This window comes from Panicum hallii, chromosome 7, assembly GCF_002211085.1.
Source record: "Panicum hallii strain FIL2 chromosome 7, PHallii_v3.1, whole genome shotgun sequence".
Lineage (NCBI taxonomy): Eukaryota > Viridiplantae > Streptophyta > Magnoliopsida > Poales > Poaceae > Panicum > Panicum hallii.
In genome coordinates this window covers 29517782-29535683 of record NC_038048.1, presented here as the reverse complement: position 1 = coordinate 29535683, position 17902 = coordinate 29517782, and the positions used below count along the sequence as shown (strand labels likewise).

General features: G+C 44.3%; 1 pseudogene; it reads left to right on the top strand.

The window, feature by feature from the left end:
- The first annotated feature begins 6718 nt into the window (after positions 1-6718).
- On the top strand, positions 6719-10587 carry LOC112900595 (annotated as a pseudogene).
- Positions 10588-17902: the final 7315 nt, after the last annotated feature.

Below are 17902 nucleotides of genomic sequence, written 5' to 3'. Positions count from 1 at the left end.
ACTGCCCGGTTAGACTAGGGTGATAGACCGAAGCAAAATGCAGCTTCATCCCCAACTGCTCACAAACTTCCTGAATGTAGCACAATAAAATTGTTTGCCATTGTCTACTGTCACCTCCTTCGGTACGTCGAAGCGGCATACAATGTTTTGCCAAAAGAATTTTTCAAGGGCTCCGGCTGTAATATCCTGGAGGGGTTTTTCTTCTACCCATTTTGTGAAATATTCCACTACAACGGCCACAAATTTATAGTTGCTTGGCGCTATCGGTATAGGGAAAACAATGTCGATGCCCCATCGTGCGAGGGGTCACACCGGAGCTATGAGATGTACTTCATCTGGGGTAAACTTGTTGTAGTGAGCATGCTTTTGACAGTTGAAGCATGTTCTAACTACCTCGTCTGCAACTGCCACTGCCGAGGGCCAATAAAAACCCTCTCTGAAGGCTTTGCCCACCAGAGCTCTTATGCAAATGTGAGAGGAACACAAGCCAGAATGGATTTCATTAAGAAGCCATTGGTCTTCACCCTTGGATACACATTTGAGAAGTGGTGCGCACACACCCCTTCGGTAGAGGTCTTCATTGATGATAGTATAGTTTCTAGCCTGAAGGGCCATCCGTTTTTCCACCTTCCCATCCTCCGGGATGAAGTGTCCTTGGAGAAACGCCATTATAATTGCCCTCCAGTCTTCACTGGTGATAGCATTCGCAAACTTTACAGACGCTTCGTCGCTGTCTATGGAGCCATGCTTCAAAGTTTCGAAGAACAAGTCTGGAGGCAACATATTTTCCTATGCTGCTGCCTTGGCCAGTTCATCTGCTTTTTTATTCAGAGACCTCGGAAAACTCCTAATGCCAAAGCCCAAGAAATACTTCTCCATCCCTCTGTCTGCTACCAGATACTTCACTAGCTCTGGATTTTGTGCTTTGTATAATTTGTCCACATGCCCCGTGATTAATTCAGAGTCACACTTGATAGATGCCTTCAAACTCCCAATGCTCTTGCTTTCCGAAGGCCTAACAACAGGCCTTCGTATTCTTCTATATTGTTCGTGCACCCTTCAAAGTCTAGCCTGATTGCATATTTCAATTTGATACCCGAAGGGGCCACCAGTACTACCAAAGCCCTTGGTCCCTTTTCATGTACGCCTAGTCACAAGCTAGATGTCGTATGACTTCAGTCGTTGGTCACTCTTGGCCTGGAGACAAAGGTGTCCAGATGGCCTTTGAACTCCCAATGCTCTTGCTTTCCGAATGCCTAACAGCAAGCCTTTGTATTCTTATATATTGTTTGTGCACCCTTCAAAGTCTAGCGTGACTGCATATTTCAATTTCATGCCCGAAGGGGCCACCAATGCTGCCGAAGCCCTCGGTCCCTTTTCATAGTACGCCCAGTCACAAGCTAGGTGCCATATGACTTCAGTCGTTGGTCGCTCTTGGCCTGGAGACGAAGGTGTCCAATCTGCTATGAAGTCTGCCAGTACCTGAGACTTGATTGCGCTTTGTGAAGTAAAGATGATAGTGTGCTCTGCTAGTTGTGTTGCCCATTTGACAATCCTTCCGGAGGCCTCTCTATTTTCAAACATGTCCCGAAGGAGGTAAGATGTGGCTACCGTGATCTTGTAGCTCTGAAAGTAATGTCGAAGCTTCCTTGCTGCCATCACCACTGCGTATGTCAGTTTCTCCATTTCAGAATGCAAGAGCTTAGAACCACTGAGGGCTTCGGACACAAAATATATAGGGACTTGCTTCAGCAGCCCTTCAACTTTGCACTCTTCTTCCAGCGCTGCACTCACTACCGCTCCTGACGAAGTGATATACAACAGTAATTCTGCCTTCGATGTTGGGCAGGACATCACTGCCAAATTTTCAATGTACAACTTCAAGTCTTCAAAGGCCTGCTACTGCTTTGACCCCCACTGAGAAGTGCCGGAGCCCTTCAGTGCCTTGAAGAATGAAAGGCACCACTCCACGGACTTCGATATGAACCTGTTCAATGAAGCCAATCTGCCTGCTAGCTTCTACACTTCTCCTTGCATTCTAGGAGCCTTTCGCCTTATGGCTTCAATTTTGTCTAGGTTTACCTCGATTCCCCATTCTGAGATCATGCAGCCTAGCATCTTCCCTCTTCTGACTCCGAAGACACACTTCTTCGGATTTAATTTCAATCCATGACGCCGAAGGTTGGCGAAAGTTTCCCGAAGGTCCTGAATGTGATCACCCCTCTTCTAGCCTCGCATGACCACGTCATCCACATATGCTGAGATGTTTCTGTCCAACTGTGTCCGGGGACAGCTATTACTATTCTGTTGAAAGTACACCCCGCATTCTTGAGACCCTCCAGCATACTGATGAAGCAACATGTGCCAAGGGGGTGGTGAAACTGGTCTTGTCTTCATCACTCTTCTTCATCCAGATGTAGTGATACCCGGAGAAACAATCAAGCATGCTCATCATTGCAGACCTTATGGCTGTGTCGACCAAGGTGTCGATCCAAGGCAGCGGGTAATCATCCTTCGGGCAAGCCTTGTTCAAATTAGTGAAATCTAGGCACATTCGCCACTTGCCATTCTTCTTCAGCACCATTACTACATTTGCTAGCCAGTCAAAGAACTATACTTCTCTTATCACCCCAGCGTCCAGCAATTTTTGGACTTCGGCCTGTGCGGCCTTCTTCCTTTCTTATGACATGGTCCGAAGGAGTTGCCTAACCGGCTTGGATTTTGGGTATACGTTGAGCACATGTTCCATCACATCCCTGCTTACACCCTTTAGATCAGCCGAAGAACATGCAAACACATCCTAATTGTTTCTGAGGAACTGCATCAGCCTAGCCTCTTCGGCTTCCTCCAGCCCTTTGCCCACAATTATTGTGCGATCTGAGATATCTTCGCACAAACGTACCTTCTTCGTATGTTCAGCTGGCATCACCCCTTCGGTTGGCTCCTCCACTTTGTTACCATTAGCCCCTTCGGCATCTCCCTGATCATCCTCTATAGCATACACTTTTTTGCGCCTTATGATGTGTTGTCTTCACACCTTCAGGCCTCCTCCTGACTACTTAAAACAGATAAGACCCCTTGCCATCGGGAACTTCATGCAAAGATACGGCTGGTGTATTGCCGCTGTGAATTTGTTGTTGATGTTTTTCCTGAAGATGGCATTGTAACGGTACTGAACATCCACGATGTCAAATGTTATAGGCTCCGTACACATTGTTGCACCTTGGCCGAAGGTCACATTTATCTTAGCCTTGCCAATAGCTTCGATCTTTTTGCCTCCGAAGCCAATTAGAGGGTACAATGACTTCTTTAGGTCCTTCTTGGTGAACACATTTGGACGAAGCACCGCCAGGTGATGATCTCTGTAGAGCTCCCCGTGTCTACCAGGATCTTTCCCACATCATTGCTGAAGAAGTGTATAGAGTTTTTGCCAATCGCTCTGATTACGACGGGGTCGTTCTGTGGGAAATGCTTAAGCTTCAAGTCTACTTCGGTGAAAGTTATTGGTATATGGGACCATGGAGTTTTGAAATGTTTGCCTTCGAACACATGATTTACTTCGCAAAGGTAGTCCTTTCTTTGCCGCTTCGTTTCATGAACCGGTTCATTAGACCCTCAAGAAATGGCATTGATCACGTTCACCATTGGGCCTTCGGAATTGTTGACCTTCGGAGACCCTGTAGATGATTCTAGCACTTGGCCTGGTTCTTGCTTTGGAGCTGGTGGGAGATGATCATTCACTGGATCATATCCTTGTGCAGCCATGCATCGACCCCAACTATGGTGGCACACTGAAGGAGCGGTAGCAGCTTGCGCTGAGGGTGGGGCTGGCATCGGTAAATACCGAAGCACATATGGCACTATGCTGTAACTAAAGGCTAGGTATGGAGCATGCCAATGAGGACCCGATGCCGATGGTCTAGCCTTATCTCCTCCTGAAGTGTAATTTACAGACTTCGGAACATCCGGAACTTGTTTTTCCATTTCTTCGTTCTTCTGTATAGCGAAGGTGCACTCATTTATCTAGTGGCCCTTGTCTCTACCATGAAAATAACAGAACGGCACCTTCAGCCCCTGGGGCTCTCGACCTACGCGACCTCCTCAACCTCCTCTTCCGTTCCATACCCCTTTGTTGGCTGGACGTTGTGAATCATGTTGTTCAGGTCCTCCAGAGAGTGTGTTCACTGGCCTCTGATTATGTTGCTTTGACTGGTCCGCATGCTAAGGCTTCGGTCGCGAGCATTGGTTGGGTTTTGCCTTCTTCTCCTCCCTCAGTGCTTCAAGTCTCATCCTTCAGCCTCAGTCACATTTGCAATACTCTTGCATGATGTCGAAGAGCTCTGTCACAGTACGTGGTTTGCATATGTCCAAGTATTGTCCACATGGGCCCAAGTGTAGCCCTCCAATTGTTGCTTCGATGATTATCAAATCAGCCACATTCGGAGCTCTGGATTGCATCTTGATGATGCGCTGCATTTACTCTTGTAGGGTCTCCTTCTCCCCTTGCTTGCAATTGTGAAAATCACAAGACGTCAACTCCTCCGTCTTTAGCCCTCGGAAACTGGTTAACAACTTCGATCGCAGTTGGCTCCGTGAGTATATGTGCTTCCTCGGGATGCTAGCATGCCAATGCTATGCTGGGCCCTTCGTCGCCATGATGAAGGTGTTTGCTTTGATGCTGGAACCTCCTCCGTTCGACTCCACTGTGGCTTCGTATTTGAGCAGAAATTCTCTTGGGTCTGAATACTCATCATATTGTAGTAGGGACACTGCATTGAACCACGCTTGCCACAGTGCTTTCTCCAGCTCGAGTGTGAGTGGTGATGAAGGCTCGTCGCGAAGCCTCGACCTTCGGTGGTAGCCCCACCGGCTTTTGTAGTTTTCTTCTTCAGATTCTTCATTGTAATCATTTGTGATGTGAATAGGGCTCACCCTTCGTCTCACCACTTCGGATCACAAGTTTCCCTGAGGATGCCCTCACTGTGGGCTCTCCGTCTTCGCTGGGTCTTCATCCTCTAGATAGTGCAATTGCTCCAGTAGTCTTCTTCTCTCTTGTATATGCTGATATAGTAACTAACAACGCAATTCATCCTCCTTCAACTGCTTGTACTGGTTCATGGCTTCGGTTTTGGCCCCTTGGACCTTTTGCCCTTCGACCTTGTCTACATCTGGGATGTTGATGGTTGTGCCGCTCGAGCAGCTTGTTGAGCTCTTGCGCCCACTTCGGCCAATCTAGCTTCAATCCTTCAGTAGGCTGCAATGTCCTCCACTTTGACTCCCAAGCCTTTGAGTTGGACTTCAAACTGTCCATTCACCACATCTTCTACTCTGACCCTATTTTCATTTGTACGGTCCTGCCTCGGCACGACGACGAGTGCTTGAGCGTCCTCCTCCGGTCTCGCCAACGCACTGGGTCCCCTTCTTCTTTTGTGCCATGTGGTGTGTTGGGACGAACCATGGTGGGCGCCAAAACTATTGGTGGAGAGTACCCTTCGGAGTGAAGAAGCACCACAACAGCCCCGAAAGGAACACCGAGGACACAAACTGGAACACAAGACACCTTGGGAGTAGAAACCAATTTTCTATTCTACAGGATCAACCGTCCTATCAGTTATAGTTACAAGGGTATTTATAGGGGGCGGTGCACCTACCTCCTCCGTAATTACACCTTTTTACCCCCAGTGACTACATTCTCCGAATATTCTAGGGGCATACAGTAATTTCCTCTCTAGACCTACTTTACAGCTCAGCACGCCCTTCGAACTGGTCTTCTCCCGCGAGGCCCCTTCGTCGCTTGACCTTCGGCCTCCGAGCTTCGTCGGGCTATGGACAACCGGTCCAATGTTGAGTTATCCCGTCAGGGCTTCGTCATCTCGACCCTTCGGGACACCTTCGGCCGTGACCCCTTCGGCGCACTCCCAAAGCTCTTTGATCCCTGGGTTGCCTAGCTGAAAGTTGTCCTCGACCTTTGGCTCTTAGCCTTCGGCTATATCCGAAGGTGGTGGCCCCAACAGTGATGTGCACTGCTGGTTGTGAAGCCTGGTTGACTGGTTCTGTTGTGAACTTTTGAACATTCAACTGTATGAAATTATGCAAGAAAGTAGATTTCCTAGCTATGAACATTAATCTTCTTGGTAAGCTTTTTAATCCCTGTTTACAAAGGATGTTTAAGTAAGTAAATCCTTTTGTGAACTAAATACTAAAATTCCTAGATCATTCCTCATCTAGATCTCTGACTCTTTTTAATAATTAATGGTTAGAGCAGTACTTATTAATAGGTACAGAGAATGGTTAGGTATACTATTTCTCCACATGCATATGGATCCATGATTCTTTTTAGTAACTAATGGTTACAAGTTGCAAGTTGCAACACGTCTGTCTCTGATCCTCCAGCCCTTCCTCTTATACTATTCTCAATCTTTTCATAACTTCTAAAGGTGCGTACTCAATGCGATCAACCGACTAGAGGCTTTATATATGCTAAAGTTGTCTACCATGTACACCACCATTTTTTATGGTTCATCTTGTCTGGATAAAGACTGAAATCTTATTTGGAATTTGCAGAATTAACCCTAGGAACTCACTACAAATACCCATCGAAACTGTTCGTGTCCTGAAGGAAACAGCACCGCACATCGAGTAACATACACTCGCATACAGGCATACTTATATTAGCCAGTCCACGTCTTCTCTCTCTAGCTCTCTCCCACACCCAGCCATGGCGGCTACCCCATTCAAGGCCTTGACCTCGACAGCCAGTGCAAGCACCATGGAAAGGGACGAGCTCCGGATCAGCGGTTTATACCTGCATCATGCCTACCGTGAACCAAGCCCCACCCAACTGACAATCGTACGCCCACCCAAGGGTATGTTTGGAAAAACCGCTGCCAATAATTGGACGATCCATGAGGGGCCTGACCCCCGGGAATATGCTATTGTTGCTCGCGCACAGGGGTTGCACCTTAACAGTGGTAACTGGCACAACAGTTTCACCATAGTCTTCGAGAACGACGTACGTGGCATTGTTCTTCATTCTTACATTTTTTTATTATTAAAAAAACTTGACCGGGTGGGGTATGTCGGCCCCAACCATTTTTTATTAAGATAAAACAACCGGCTTCCCCGGTTGAGAAAACTCCCAAACCCTAGCCACGCAAACGAGGGGAATTTTTTTTAACCTCAGCTTGAAATTCGCTCCTATGAGAAGTTGAACCTAGAATTTTTTTAACGATGCGGTTTATACCTGCATCATGCCTACCGTGAACCAAGCCCCACCCAACTGACAATCGTACGCCCACCCAAGGGTATGTTTGGAAAAACCGCTGCCAATAATTGGACGATCCATGAGGGGCCTGACCCCCGGGAATATGCTATTGTTGCTCGCGCACAGGGGTTGCACCTTAACAGTGGTAACTGGCACAACAGTTTCACCATAGTCTTCGAGAACGACGTACGTGGCATTGTTCTTCATTCTTACATTTTTTTATTATTAAAAAAACTTGACCGGGTGGGGTATGTCGGCCCCAACCATTTTTCATTAAGATAAAACAACCGGCTTCCCCGGTTGAGAAAACTCCCAAACCCTAGCCACGCAAACGAGGGGAATTTTTTTAACCTCAGCTTGAAATTCGCTCCTATGAGAAGTTGAACCTAGAATCTGAGGAGTGCTACTGAAGCCATCTAACCAAGTCAGCTAGAGGCTTTTTGCTATTTTTTTATTATTATCTCCCATGTACATCAAATATGCCTGGGCTACACATGTAGGGCATACATCATTGTACATAATAATTTTTACTTATTTTCCCTAGATTTTACTAGCATGCTTTCTTAGAAAGTGATGACGCATATTTTAATTTAAAAGATGAAAATGAGTACATTTATACCCACTGACATGTTTAATTAACTATAATTTTAGGTTCAAGGGCTCTACACTTCATGTGATGGGAATAAGTGTGAGTGACGGTGACTGGGGCATAGTCGGTGGAACTGGTGAATTTGCTATGGCCCAAGGTGTCATCAGCAAAAAGCTGTTCAAACAAATTGAGACAGGAAATATTGTTGAGCTGAATATCTATGCAATCTACCCAGCAAAGGTACTTGTATGTGGTATACACTATATATGTGTTCCTTTAACACTCTGCATAATGTGTTTTATTTTAATACTTGAATCCCTAGGTTAATCGCAAGACATGCACCTACTAAACACCCCCATTTTTTACTTTTCTAGGGTGTGGCATTTATATGCTGTGATGTGTACATGGATCTAAGCCAATCCAATATTTATTTGTTGAGTATCCTAAACACACTTAATTTTTATGATTCTCTGACTCATTTTTGTACCATGGTATATATACTATCGAAAGCAACTTATCCCCACGTATATATCTTGCTTCATAGAAAATAATTTATGGATCAATAGTTTATTGATCACTTCCTCTCGATGGGTATGTGCAGATTCCCCACCTTGTTAGAGATGGACCGGTGGGTGGAAATGGAGGAAACCCTTTTGAACCCCAATATGAACCTCGGCGCTTCGAAAGTATCAAAGTTCTCAGTGGAGAGGCTGTCGACTCGATTGAGTTTTTTACATTGATCGGAATGGAATTAAGCGCACGGAAGGTCCATGGGGTGCTCGTACTGGTCTGAGCACTAGCAAGGTTAGTGGAATTTTATCGTGTTTTGTTCTGTCATGTGTGTCCCATGAGATAGAAACATATATAGAATAGCATTCTCTTGATTCATCAGTGATAGTTGATGATAAGGTGTGAATAAATGGTTTAGGCTCCATTTGGATGTCGATATTGGAGGGTGTGGTATTCAATTGAATTCAATACCAAATTAGTTATGGTATTGAAATGGACCACAATTTCAATTCTGCTATTTGGATTACCTTAAATTAGCTTTTGGAATCCTAGGAACCAGCTCAATTCAATATCTGTTTGGATGACAAAAAGGGTGGAATTGAAATTTATCCTGTGAGAAAGAGGTGATGGAGGCGCGGTACGGAGGAACCGAGGAAGAAAGAGGATGCCGCCGCCGCCGTGGGGGCCGGACCTACGCCACCGCCGCCGTCGCGGGGGGCTTGCACCTGCGCTGCCGCCCGGCGCCGCGCGGGGTAGGACCCGCGCCGCCGTGAGGGGCTCGCACCTGCGCCGCCAACCGCCGCCGTCGCGAGAGGCAGGACCTGTGCCGCCATGAGGGCTCGCACCTGCGCCACCGACCGCCGTCGTCGCGAGGGGCATGGACCTGCACTGCCGCCCGCCGCTGCGAAGGGGCAGGACCCGCGTCGCTGTCTCTAGACTTGCACAGGCGTCGGGGTGGCGCTGGTGCCTGGGCCATGGCGACGGCGAAGAGCATGGCCATGGCCTAGGCTGCGAGCTGGAAGCGCGCCATTGGAGTAGGGAGCGAGGAAGAAGTGGAAGGGGCCAACGACAAGAAAGAGGAGGAGGGGCCGTCGGCGTCAAGCAAGAAGAGGAACAGGCAGGCAGCGAGATAAAAAGGGGCTGGCAGTGAGGAAAAAAGGGTAGGGACCGCCGGTGCCGAGGAAGAAGAGGAAGGGGTTGGCGGCGAGGAAGAAGAGGAGGGCGCCAACGGCTGTTTCAGGAGAGCGGAGAGGAGGTATGGGCCTTTTTTCGAGCGGACAGGTGAATTCAGTGCAAAACGGAGGAGCGGGTCTCGGTATTGAGCGGGAGAGGAAGCCGGTGCGGTGAATACAAGTTGGCATTGGGTTACTTTCCAATTCTGAATTCCAAACCATTCAAAGAGCCGAATTTTGAGCTACCCAATACCAGTTCCGAATTCTAAGTTTGAATATCTACATCCAAATGCAGTGTTAGTGAAATCACAAAGGGCTTTGTCATGATGGTATAGAACTAACATTAGTTACGAATGACGAAAAGTGTGCACATGTCAAAAATTTATGGCGTCTGAATATGAACAGTTAGCATCTAGATGTGGGTTTTTGATGTGAGAAATTTTATAATTCATATCCATCCAATTTAGAAAAATTGTACTTCTGCTAGCCTATTACTTGATTACAGAACTTCTCCCGGGCTAATATCCTAGTGATTTTTGGAATCAAATGCATGGTAAGTAGGAACAATAATATGGGGATGAAAAGGGAATAACTTGGTAGCAAAACATGCAAATAACATAAATAACTGATCAAAACTTGAACCTAGAAAGTTTTGGTCCAGCAGGGGTGCGGTTCTAAATTTTTCCAGTTGGACAATCCGGCCCTAATACCTATGCTAGAAAGTACGAGGCAAGCTAGGGCGAAGGTGTACAAGCAAATCTAGGCAACTGTGCCAGCTCGATTTTTTTTTCCAATTCAGAAAAATAACAGTTTATCTTCAATTGTAGGTCGATTTTGCTGCCCCCGAGTTTGTGAAGGAAGTGACTGGAACTGTCGCTGGAAATATTGTAACATCGTTGAACTTCGTCACAAATTTCCAAACATACGGGCCTTTTGGACAAGTAAGAGGGACTCCTTTCAGCCTTCCCAAACAGAAGGATGGGAAGATTGTGGGTCTTTTTGTCCGTGCCGGAAATGTGATTGATGCATTGGGGGTTCTGGTTGAACCTTGATATATTTCAATCACCATCAGCAATAAGATCCGGATCATCTCACCAGTAGATATGATCCATCTAGTATTTTATTTCCCTGCATTGTTGGTTTGGAAGCTAAAGTTCCCCGAGATGATGGCTACTCTTCTGGGAACCAGGTCTCAATATATATGTCATGGATTTAATTGTACCACTGTTTGTGTGGATGCACTTATGAGTGTGTTTGGTGTCAAGTTTCCAGTTTCATTTTGTACCTTGAATTTGCTGTGATTTGTAACAATTAATAAATACTTGCCTTATTATTTGTGAAGCTCCATTTGAGTTATGTTGATTGGCCAGTATACATTTTTTTACATAATAAATTTATTTCCGGCTTCCCACACCCTCTTTCAATTCAAGGATGCATCAGACCAACATGATTACGAAAAGTGTGCACATGTCAAAAATTTATGGCGTTCTTGAATGGAAACATCATAATAAATTATAACCCAACAAAATTACTGACGAAGTTATAAAATCTCAAAAAAGTTGCCATCGAAGTCAAACAAAAAATGCCGCTCAATATTACACGTCGTTTTTGGGATAAAATAAGGTATACCAAATCGTCCAAATCATCATAAACTGATCAGGATCCTACATATAAATATGGGGTGAAAAATAGCGAGTCAAAATAAATAGGAAAATTGGTGATCCTCCCATGGGTCAAACCTGTGGCGGATCGAATGTGGAGAGTCAGCACTACCAATAAGCCATGAACAGAGATTGAATACTTGTTACAGAAAGTATTTATATTTCTTGATAATTCTAATAAAAGGTATGGTGCACACGTAAGTTGCTGGCCAGAGCAACACGTATATTATTTCCCAACACGGCGTATACTGCAACAGACTCGCTGGTGCACTCACATGGCAAAGACGGCTAGAAGCATGGGTGCCACTACTATTGGAAACATTTCTAGGGACGGGTAAAACAGTATTGTAAGGATGGGTGTGGTATCTGCTCCTATTTTTTAGCTACAAATAGTGTTTGCAAGAGCGGGTAACATACCCGTTCCGGTAAATATATTTCTAGGGACAGGTCACAGGATGACTCTGTGAAAAAAATTAATTTCTACAGTAAAAGCATTGGTTCCACTACTACAAATTGATTTTTAAAAATGAAAAAAATCAGAAAAAATAGAAAACAGCAAAATAGAAAAATATCTTAGCCAACAGCCGCCACCACAAGTTTTTTTGACAAAATATGCACACTTGAGTTAATCGGGGTTCGAACCACTTACCTCAAACATCGCGTGTACCTTCTCTCCACCACACTACACAGTCACTTGTGACTCTATAAGATATACCATTCTTTTAAAATTGATTTTTAGGGACGGATCACACCCCTACCCGCCCCTACAAATACCTTTTTAGGGGCGGGTAACACCTGTCGATGTTTTAGCGCCACGCCCACCGAGGGATACCCCCGAGATGGTGAGTTTGTAGATAGGGTGTCGCCGAGATTAGGAACTCGAAGGTGCAAGGAACATAAAGTTCAGACAGGTTCAGGCTGTTGAGAGCGTAATACCCTACATCCTTTGTGGTTTGTATTGCCTTAGGTAGTGATCGAGTGATCTTCTGTATAGAGAGGGTCCCTGTCCACCCTTATATAGTCTGGGGGGGACCGGGTTATATGAAAGTCCTAGTCGCATACGAGACTAAGAGTCCTACCCGAGTACTTTTCGGATAGTTTCCTACTGTCTCCGACTAGTTTTACTACTGTAGGAGTAGTTCTACTTGGCTACGAGTAGTTACAACTGGTGTAGGGCGTTGACCATATCCCACCTCCTATCCTGTAAGATGCAGGCTATATGCACAATCCCGTGGATCTGGGTCCGACAAGCCCCCGAGCTCTTCATAGTCAAGTACTGCAGGCTTCCATGTACTTCTGAAGACGTTTTTGAGTTCTCCCAAACTTCATCTTGAAAGTGTCTTTCGAGTACTTCCTTGGCTGCATCGAGGCTGTAAGGTGCTCATGCCCCGAGTAGTTGTCAAGTCTTCCTTTATATGGGGTGCGATTGAACTCGCACTTAATATGGAGTAGCCCCCGAGCCTTATATTGACTCGTAGTCAGGCTGAGGGTCAATTTAGTCTTGAGTCTTCTGTCCTTATCTTCCAAAAAATTTGAAAAATAAGTCTCTGATGACACGTATTCTGCAGCCTCCGAGTCTTGAATCAAAGTCCCCAAGGTTTGGAATAAAGGATCCAAAGAATCGTGGCATGTAATATATCACGTTAAAAATTTGATGGTTCAGATAGGCAAATTGGTTCAAATTGGTTCATGATTTGAAAACCGCTTTTTTTGGGATGAATTCTAGAAAAATGGTTGAACAAATAACTTCACCAAAAAGCACCCAAAAATACCGCTCAAATCAAACCTGGATCTCTGAGAGCTGTGTCGTATCCAGCCCCCGAGCCTGGGAGGTAGATGAATCGCACAAGATGCACCTAGTATTCAGTGGCACCAGCCCCCGAGCTTAGGCATTGGCTAATTTGCCGCTAGATCTTGTACTGTCGATGAAGCCGACTAGTCGGAGTCAATTCCGACTAGATTTGTAGGCAAGATGAGCAGTTAAAGTGGTCGAACACGCGTAAAAATAGCCTGAACTAGTAAATGCCGTGTCTTGGGGGCGAGGCCCGTTCAGTAACATAGCATACTAGTCGGAAACTATTAATCTATCGCTGGAAGTATGGGAGCGAGGCTCCTTCATCAAACTTGCGCGTCATACCAGTTGTAAACCAGTAAAACGGAGTTGTACTGGAAGTATGGGAGTGAGACCCTAAAAAATATTTCTCTATTTCGAATATAGAAAAATGAATAAAAAAGTTAAACTTCTACATTATGGTTATTGTGAACTATAGATATAGAAAAAATATGTTAAGCATATTTCATTATATATAAAGGATAAGATTACGAAAATCTCAAAGTATTACTTGAGTTGTATGAGATACTAATGTGGGGAGTCGATAAGTTTATCAAGAATGTACATCAAACTTTATGCATAATGTTTTGAATCTTCTACGATGAAAAAAATGCATTCAAAGTATGACGCCATGCCAATTTATGGAAGATTTGGACCTCCTCTATATAATTTCACTATCCATATTGAAAGGATCTCAAGATGCCTAGAGAGGGGGTGAATAGGTTAACCTAAAACTTAAAACGCTTTAAACACTGTTAGTAACACCGGATATATGTCCGGATACTCCGGGTTTTGTGTCCGGAGTTTCCAGAAATATTATCCGGATAGTCCGGGTATGAAACAATGTACACACTAACAAAGATATTGAAGCTACAATTTAGATCAAGTAAATTTAGACAAGCTAGTGATACTTTGGAGCGTTTCTTACTAGTTGTCTTGCTCTAGAGATTCGTGTAATAGTAGATCGACCTCAAACCCTAGAAAGTTAGTCTCACAAGGAAATAACTAATAAAACAAGTAAGGAGCACAAGAGAGATACAGAATTTGTTTCCCGAAGTTCACTCCCAAAGGAGCTACGTCTCCGTTGAGGAAGGATTCAAGAGATGGTGCTCAAGAACCCCTATGCTCCTCTTCCAAGGGTGATACCAACGCTCAAACCCAAGATTACTTACTATATGTTCCTTCGGGAGGAATGACGATTACAAACTTCTTGTGGTGCTCACAACTTGCTTGAGCACTCACAAGCGACGCCTAGCCGTCTAGGAGCTTGAAACTCCAAGAGTAATAAACTTAAATCCACCGGCTAGACAAGGATGTTGTGCTCAAGAGATGGAATGGAAACTTACTAGCACAAATCTCTGCTCTTGCAACAATCTCACTTGAATCTCCAAAGGAAATCGCTCAAGAATGAAAATGGGGGAGTGAGAGAGCTCTTCTTTTGCTTGCAAGTGTTTTCTGGTCGAAATGAGCAAGAGAGGTTTGAATTAAGGGGTATGGGGGGTATTTATACCTCCTCTCACAGAAAACTAACCATTGGTGTAAAGGGTACCCGGATACTCCGGGTATATGTCCGGATACTTCGAACACTGGGGTCTAGAGACTCCAGTCTCAGAGAAACTATGGATGGGGAACAGTTACCCGAAAACTCTGGGTGTTTGTTCGGATACTCCGGAACACTATGTCCCGATATTCCGAACTATGAAACGGACAATCCGGGTATAACAGGGAATTTCACAAGAAGGCTGTTTATAGTGGTAGGTTTGATTCTCATGGTTTTTGTAGATTCTCTTAAGCACAACTACCATGTCAACACCTGTGGATCAAAGTCCTTCTTGATAGTACTGCGTTCCTATACTCAATTTCAAAATAAAATCTAATTCTTCAAGTAAATTTGAAATACCGCTTTTCATTTTCCTTTTGAGGGGTCATGTTTTCTAATACGCTTTGCTTCATCACTCTTAGCCCCTGCACACATGCTTGATAACATGATTAGATATACATGTGCTTTATCATCTACCACCAAAACCAACTAAGAGGCCTAGATGTCTTTCAAATATGCATAATACTTTTATATTTTAAAATTACAGAACTAATAATATTTTTGACTAAAATGACCTTAAATGAAAAAGTTATCAGCTACCAAATTTTAGATCTCGTCAATCTCTACAATTTTATGGTATAAAGTTTGACTTCGCTCACTAGTAGAGAAACGGTTTCTGCTGGTGCCTCTCATTTTGGATGCTAGCGGTTGGTATCGGACGCTGCTAGTACTAAAGCTCTCCGGGCGCCCGCTCATGGACTGCTTGCAGTAAGACATTTGTGCTGGCGGCCACATAAGCATCCGCTACTGAAAATAGTTACAATTTTCACTGATGGTGTTTAGGTGGACTGCTAGCATAAGTGTGTTGCCCAAGCAAATTAAGAGGACCCAAGTTCATCAAGCATTGCATCAGCATTTCTGAATTCAAGCAGAAAATATTGAAAACTATGCTCACATACCACATATGGTTCAAATTCATCGAACACAAAGTCTGTCAATATAAGTCTCGTCCGTCGCATACACAAATGGTCCAAGTTCTACATCTCACAATTAGAATGGAAACAGCAAGCCTAAATCATTGGTACAATCTAGCTACATGAGTCTCACTCCTAAGAGACCAGAAGCAAAGAGGTATGCTAACACACCTGCATGTAGACCCAAAACAACTACAAGGGTATCAAATCTAACTCCATTGTTGTTCAAGTCATGCTTCAAGTCAGCAATATTTCAAGATGTTTCTCCATGCTGAATCTTCATTTCACACATCTCCATCCTCATATCACACAATTGCATCTTCAGGTCTTGACAGTCCATGCTTATACTACCGGTAGTTGGTTCAACTCTTTGAGGCTGAACACGATGCGGCTGAACTAGTCCTGGTGCAGCTGCTGTATTCTGAGCATCAACTGCACTGCGTCCACAGACACTAGATCCATGGCGATTAAGCAACAATTATGGATGTTTGTCTACCAACCACTTTAGGTATATATTTTCATTCCATCAGTAAGACTGACAAGATCTCGGATCCTCCTACCAAAATTTGATAAATATCTAAGAATATGCTGAAATACTCTAACATGAATTAATTATCTATAATCTAACTAAACAAGCAAGCTAAGACAAATATATAACATTAGTTAACTAGCAAAATAACCTAAGATAAGCATGACAACAAGCTAAGATAAATATCTAACATTACATTGATTAACAAGAACCTAACTTAACAACGAAGCTAAGGCAAAGAAGCTTAGAGCAACAAGCTAAAATAAGCAACTTAAGCAAAAATGAAATTCAAACTAGTAAAATATGATGTTAATGCATTAAATACTCACTTTGTAGTGGTTGGGGCACTTGTAGAAAATGTCGCATGCCCTGCTCCTTAGACAAATGATCTTGGTTTGACACGACGGGTTGGGACAGTCAGGAAGGGGGAGAAGCACGTACTGGGAGCTGCTCGGCACCACGCATGGGTTGCTTGTGGTGCTCGCCATGTGGACCTCACATTGAAACTCAAGTGATGTCGACGAACTTGAGGTGGAAGAAAAGGTCGACAGATTTCCATCATCGGCGTCCGTGGCGGCGGCACGGTGGCAGGTAGCGGAGCAGTGGAGAAGGGGTGGAGCGAGGAAGGCGCGATCGCGAATGCAGCGTGGAAGCAGTGGCGGAGGGTGGCTAAGCTGCCATGGCGGATGCGGCGGGCGGCGCAGCTGCGGGGGTAGATGCGGCGGGGAAGCGGTGGCGGCGAGAGAGAAGCTGCGATGGTGGCGGATGCGGCAGCGGGGGGCTCGTACACCGCAAGCTAAGGGAGGGAGAGAGCTCGTACACAGCACTTGCTTGCTTTAGTTTGAATTCTACGTTTGTGCCGGCGGTTTCCATAAGTCGCCTGCCAGCGCAAATCAATTGTGCAGGCGGTCAGTGAAAGGACCCGCCAGCAGAAATGTTTTTTAGAATAAGCATGGAAAATCAATTAATCCCTAGAAAATAGTAAATAAGTTTGAAAAGTATTGAATCTCCTAATCCAAGAATTATATCCTGTATATTACCTGTTAAAATTAGGTTGATGTGCATATCACTTGAAACACGTTAAATTGACTGTACCTTTGAATGTTTGCATTAAGGTTTATGGAACTTCAAGGGAGATGTGTCAATTTGATAGATATGTATGCATTGATATTTTCTAAATGAGCTTAGTATTTTTATATATGGTTATGGAATGTCTTAGCTTTTTGGAGCAAATACAAGATTTATTATTATTACTTCGAATGGACTTGTAAATGCAGAGTTATTTTATGTTTACATTAATTTCTTTATACAAATTACTTTTCTGTATACTAACTATATTCTAACAAGGACACTGAAATATGAATTTTCTAAAAATTTATTAGTAAAATATAAGACACATGTACTTGTAATATGGATTTAAATGAATTATCTGAAAATTGATATAAATGTCAACGAAATATAAGATTAATGGGGAAAATTACGAATCATTCCTCGTAACAAATATATATGTATTGATGTACAATTATAAAATAGTTTTAATAGATAAACACTAAATAATCTGCAATTTTCATCTCATGTACTTGTAATTTATAAAAAAAATCCCGTACACAATTTCTGCTGGCGGGTGCTTATGTCACGCGCCTGCGGAAATACCACCATATATTGGCGGGACGGGATGACATTTTCCAAGTGCTGACGCGCAATCAAACAGACGCAGCCAGGCTGCCTAATTTTCCAATAGGCGTCGGCCCTCATCCATGCCCCGCCGCCGCCTCTCTCACCGCGCTGCCATCTCCTCCTTGTCCGTGCCGCCACCTCTTTGTCTGCGCCGC